Source organism: Oenanthe melanoleuca, chromosome 13 (genome assembly GCF_029582105.1).
Source record: "Oenanthe melanoleuca isolate GR-GAL-2019-014 chromosome 13, OMel1.0, whole genome shotgun sequence".
NCBI classification, from domain to species: Eukaryota; Metazoa; Chordata; class Aves; order Passeriformes; family Muscicapidae; genus Oenanthe; species Oenanthe melanoleuca.
The window spans coordinates 2,137,188-2,143,193 of NC_079347.1; the positions used below are offsets into that span (position 1 = coordinate 2,137,188).

General features: G+C 54.0%; 1 long non-coding RNA gene across 1 annotated transcript; it reads left to right on the plus strand.

Moving 5' to 3' along the window:
• The first annotated feature begins 562 nt into the window (after positions 1–562).
• LOC130258707 (uncharacterized) lies at positions 563–4,504 on the plus strand. Its single transcript, XR_008841534.1, has 3 exons — positions 563–677; positions 1,270–1,361; positions 3,274–4,504. It is a non-coding gene; the product is annotated as an uncharacterized LOC130258707 (long non-coding RNA).
• Positions 4,505–6,006: the final 1,502 nt, after the last annotated feature.

Consider the following 6,006-nt stretch of genomic DNA (forward strand, 5'->3'; position numbering starts at 1 on the left):
TACCCTGGCCACGGCATCCTGTGGGGTGGGAGTGTGCCCTAAAAAAGGGATTTTCTGTGCTCACTGCTCCGGCTTCCTCAATAAAAATTGCCCTCAGACCACAGGAACTGAGTGTGCAAGCTGCCAAAAGGCAAATCCCGTGGGTAAAGGGGTGCAAAGAGGATTCAGCATCCCTAGGACTGGACAGCAGGGCTGGAAAAAACCTGGCTCTTGGAAGGTGCTTATTTGTGCCTTCCTGGTAATGCTCCCAAAGTCCCCCGTGCTCCAGGCCCCTGCCTTGCAGGAGGAATTCTGTTATTCCCTGGCTGTGCAGTCCCTGAGCCTGGCATTAGCCCCTGTGGCATTTTCCTCTCCTGATAAGTCAGCTCATATCCTTGATTTTCACAGCAATATTTCAGAGAGGCTGAGCAGGAATTCAGCTGCTGTTCATAACAGAAGGAAAATAACCCCCAGTGCCATTTCAGGGGAATATTGATAGGGCAGTGAACAGGGGGAAGGGACTGTGAAATCCCAGCTGGAAATTGGGACTGTGAAATCCCAGTTGGAAACTGGGACTGCCCTCCCAGCACCAAGCTCTGAAATGCCCCCTCCAAAGAGCAGTGGGATTAAGAACCCCAATTCCTCATGGGATAAACCAGGAAGAAAATGAGCTGACAGTGCTGGGAGCTGAGTTTTTGGTGAGCCAGATTTTCCAGAGCAGCTGTGGCCGCCCCTGGATCCCTGGAGTTGCCCAAGGCTGGGTTTTACAGGGTTTGGAGCAGCCTGGGATGGTGGGAGCTGTCCCTGAACATGGCAGGGCTGGGATGAGGTTGGATTTAAGAATTCCAAACCAATCTGGGACTCCTTGATTCTATCCCATGCCCTACCCCAGGTAGCTCCTGCAGCACTGGGCTCTAACCCTAATTAATAACTAATAAGTTACCCCTTAATCAGCAACTCATATTCCCATTTCTCTTTTCCAAGTGGGTTTCCTTGCTCTGCTGCAAGGAATTGGGGCCCTTTGCTCTTTTCCCTGCCTTTTGTTCAAGCCAAATTTTCAGCACTCCCCAAATTTTCGCTCAGGCAGTGAATCAGCCGAGATGATGAGAGCCAGTCCCCCTAATCTTCCCCCCAATTTTCCCACCTTTTCCAGCACAATCCATTTCCTTCCTGCCTGCAATCTCCACCCTCATCCGTGGCCAGGGCCACTCTGGCTCCTGTGCTGTGCTGGAGATGGGAGATAGAGCACATCAAAGCCAGGATTTTCCCTTTTCTTGCTGTTCTCTGCAGGATTTATTATCAGGGAGCTGTGCCAATCTCGTGCTGCCAGGGCTGGGAAGGTGCTGCTGCTGCTGCTGCTGCTTTGGATTAATTCAATCCAGGTAAAGTTGTCTGGGCTGTGAATTGTCCCTTTGCTGGTGCCAAGTCTGCTTGGCCAGGTTATCACTCCTCAGGAGCCAGCTCCTCCCGAGGCTGGGAAATGCACCTGGAAATTCCCACTGCAGGTTTGCCTTAGGGAGGAGGGAAATTGGAAATTAGGGAGGTGGGGAGCCCCCCAAAAGCAGCTCCTTGCTGGGTAAAGTGTGGCCAAGCTCATCTCTGTGGGAATCTCTGAGATTCTCAGTGCCCTGAATTCCAGTTTGTCCTGGTAAATTATTAATGCAGCAATAAAAACATTTCCCTTCTCCAGGCCTCAAAGCCTCTCCTGGTGTCTCCAGTGGCTTTTATCTCCTGCTCCATCCCAGAGGAGGAATGGAGGTGATGAGAGGATCCCAGGGGGGACAAAGGGATGCATTTGTGTCCCTGAGCCTGTGTTTTCCATGTTCTGCATCCCAGGAAAAGCTGCCCAGGCACAGCTGGGTGCTGGGGTGTCCCAGCAGTGAGGCCACAGCCGTGTCACTGCCAGAGGGCAGCTGGAATTTGGGAGCAGCTGGCACCCAGAGGTGCAAAGTGCCCCATGGGAATGTCACCTGGGGGGTCTGGGCTCACTCCCACGCCTCCTGATGAGGCCAAGAAATTCCCTGGAACCAAGAAACTCTCTTTGTTTGAAAGACAGGTGTTTGTTAAGAAAGGCAGGAGCCTCTCTTGAAATGGAGAATGTAAACCCCCTCCCTCCAAATTGTTATAATTTTGAAATTAAGGGCAAAGATATAGGAATTAGGAATAACAGTTCTTTACTAGGAAAATTAAAATAGAAATGCAGCATTACACAGAACAATCCCAGCCCTGCCAGAGTCAGAATCCAAGCTGACACCCGTCAGTCAGTCAGGGTGTTGGCACAGTCCCATTCAATGGTGGCTGCATCCTCCTGCAGGGGCAGATGTGGTTCAGCTGGAGCAGTGCTCCTGGAGAAGGTGCAGTTTCCTCTGAAGCTCCAGGGATGATGTGCAAAGGTCTGGCTTTCCTCTGGAATCCAGTGGAAAGAAGGTTCCTTGGTGTCCAAAATGTCAGTTTTTATCTGGGTAGGAAAGGCTTGGCTGCTCCCCTGGCTGGAGCATCTCCCATGGGATGATGGAATTTTATCAGTCATGCCCTGGGACTCAGTGGCCATGAACAGGAGATATCTCCTGGAGGGAGGATGGGCTGTGGGAAGATAAAGATGATTGCCCAGCTGGTTTAAAGATGGCCCATGAGCAGATAATGTGTGCCAGGAGATCAGGGTCAGCTGGTGACAGATTTCATACTTTTGGTCACATCCTGCTTTGCAAACCAAGACAGAAACCAAGGCTTTCTTGGCCTCTGGATCCTTTCCCTGGATGCCTTGGAGAGGCTCTGCTGTGGATTGAGTGGGAATGGGAAACACCAGCAGGACCATGGAATGGCAGAGCAAGGAGAAGATGGACGGGCTGGGATGGTGGAACTTGTCCCTGCACATGGATGGGCTTTAAATTCCTTCCCACCCACTCTGGGATTCCATTATCCTGTACTTCCATGATCTCTGTTTGCTGTTTAAAATTGGAGCAAGGATTTCCCCGACCTCCCTCCCAGGGATGGGATCTGCAGCGCCCTTTGGCATCCCCTAACCCCACACTCTGCCGCTGGATCATGTGCTGAGCCACAAGCTCTGCGTGCTCTGCCTTTCCCCTCCAGGTGTCCGGGTGTCCCTGTGTCCCTCCCCGTGTCCCTCCCTGCCCTCTGGCATCCCAGCAGCCGTGGCTCTCCCGCCCCTGTGCAGCCACTCAGTGCCGTGTCACGACACCGGCGCTGTGTCACGTCCCGCGGCTCCCACGGCTGGCAGGGAGGAGGCAGCCGGGCAGAAAGCACAGCAGATGTCAGAGCTCCTCGTGTTCGCAGGGCAGAAATCACCTGGCATCACCAGAGGCACGGGCAGCGCTGTGATCTCCTCCCTGGGAGCACAAGGATGGACCCAACACACCTGGAGCATCCCCGAGCCTTGAGCTGGAGAGAGCTCCAGCATTCCCATCATCCTGGCACTCCAGAGGGAAAACACGATTCTCCAGAGCATAAAAGCACCTGAGGGCAGAGCCTGGCCTGATCTGTGTGGTCCTGAGGGGACTGAATTGCCATGAACTCCCCAGGCAGAGCTTGTCCCCTTTGCTGTGCCACCAGAGCTTGGGACAACTTCTCAGCACCAGCCGGCTCTTGGGTGTCTGTGCCACTCAGAGCTGCTCCTCCTGCAGGGTTTGGCTCTTGTGTTCCCCTCTCCCGCTCTCCTGGAGCCACTTCAGGGGCTCTGAGCTCTCCCTGGAGCCTTCTCTTCTCCAGGTGAGCATTCCCAGCTCTCCCAGCCTGGCTCCAGAGCAGAGGGGCTCCAGCCCTGCAGCATCCCTGTGACCTCTCTGGGCCCATCCAGCAGCTCCAGGTCCTTCTGGAGACCCCAGAGCTGGAGGTGGGGACTCACAAGGATAGAGTAAAGGAGGACAATCCCCTCCCTGGAGCTGCTCACCTGTGATCTGTTGGTTCTGCTCCACATTCCAGCGGGAATCCGCGGCTCTCTGGGATTCCAGGAGGCGTGAGGGGCTGGGAAGGGTGGGAATGCTGAGCTCGTGCACCCCTGTAATGAGGATGATTGAAGGCTGAGTGCAGGATGATACAGAACAATATCAGTAAGTGGTTTTAGTGTCAGCAATCTTCAAACTCGCTGTCAAAGGGAACATTTAAACGATTTTCCTGCTACTCCAACGCATCCAGGTTATATTTATATCCGGAGAAAACTGGTGCTATAAATGTCAGCTTTGGAGAAGGGCTGGCTGCATCCATCAGAGCAGGAATTAGGAAGGAGGGAGGAATGATGGATCATTGCCAGCTGACGGACCTGCCTGCGAGGAAAATCCCTGAGGCCTGATCCATGTCCCTGTCTGGGAATATCCCAGCCCAGTCCCAGGGTTTGGGACACTCTGTGTTTGTGGGGGCAGCAGGACAGGCCCTGAGCTGGCCAGAGCTTGGAGCTCGAGGTGCCTGAAGTGCTCAAAGCCAGATTTCAGCAAAACACAGGAGAGCTGTAAAAAACAGACAGAATTCTGTTTTGCTGCAGTGAGAATAAAAATAAAAGAGGTTGTAAAGAGTCTTTGCACTGGCCACTGGCCAGGACTTCCTGCTTTTTCCTAGGCTGGTTCTTGGGGTACTTTCCAATGGTTTCCAGCCATCCTCTGTTTTGTTTTTTTTTTCATTTCCAGCCTGGCTGGGAATCTGTTCCTTGTCCTTCCTCACCTCACTGCCCTTGGCCTGGAGCTGCCCTTTGGAAAACCCTGAGCAGGGATGGTGGCTCCATCCCTTGGTCCTTCTCCATCCCAGGGGACTGGCTGCACCCTTTGGATTTCTGCAGAAAGTTCTTGTTTGGGCTGGCAGGATTTCCAAAGTCCTGGTGGGCACTGACAGACCCTGTTCCTAAATTATCCCCTCTCAGGAGTCTCCCTTCTCCATCCGGCTCCATCAGAGCTGGATTCCTGTTTCCCAAAAGGGGAACACCTGGGAATCGATCAGAAAGGGAGGATTTGGGGAGCTGGAGCAGCACAGGAGGTGCAGATGTTGGGAGGGTGGAGAGGCAGAACCTGGACATTGTTATCCCTCCAGGAATGGCCTGGCGGCTGTTTTTGGGGAGCCAGAGCGAGCAGAGGGTGTGGGGTGTGAGAATGAGACACACACAGGGAATTTCCAGAGCTCTGTGAATTCTGGGATGGCTGAGCTTTCAGAAGGTCCTTTAGGATCGCTCAGGTAATGAGGAATGATCCCCCAGGAATTTGCTGAGCCTGTAGGGAAGGACAACCTGCAGCTCAGAGTTTGGAGACCCCTCAGTGGGAAAGGTGGGGTGCTTTTATCCCAAGCGAGGATTGTGGCAAAGCCCAGAACCTGGGATTCCATCACACCTTTGGGAGGTACAAACTTTGGGATTTAATCATTGCGGGAGTTCAGGTCTCAGTGGTGACATCGGAGGTGGGGACACCCCAGGTCTGATGTCACCACCCCACCCTGGCCTAGGGCTGCTCCCTGAGCCAGCACAGACTTTCCCGGGTGTTTCAGCTGCTCAAAGCCAGCCATGGAATTTGATTTTCCCTGGCAAATTTCCAGCCGTGTCCCGTCCTGCCCGCCCTTTTCCAGGCAGGACGAGGTAGGAATAAACGGCCTGTGTGTTGCTGTTGCAGATCTGACAGAAATATGATGGTGTTTTCAAACATAACACGGGGCAAACTGACCCAAATTCGGCAGCACGGGGCTGATGCGAAGTGCGAGGACTCGCTGAAATCCTGTTAATTGCCGGGCAGAAAATACAGATAAACGAGGGGAAACCATTGACGTTCCCGAGAACCTTTGGCGTATCAGCGGGAAATCGTTCCCAGCTCGGTCTGTGGGCTCTGCTGACAGGTCCAGGAGCAGGGAAAGGTCAGCCCTGAGGGCTGGGAGGGCGGAGGGGCTGCAGTGCCCCCAGTCTGCCTCCCCCATCCCTCCCCGCACGGATCGCTCCTGCCTCCCGCTCCGAGCCATCTGCCCCTACAAAACGCTCTGGGAACGGAGCCCAGGCGATCCCTGGAGCTGTGGGGAGGGAAGAGCGAGGGCTGGGGCAAACGG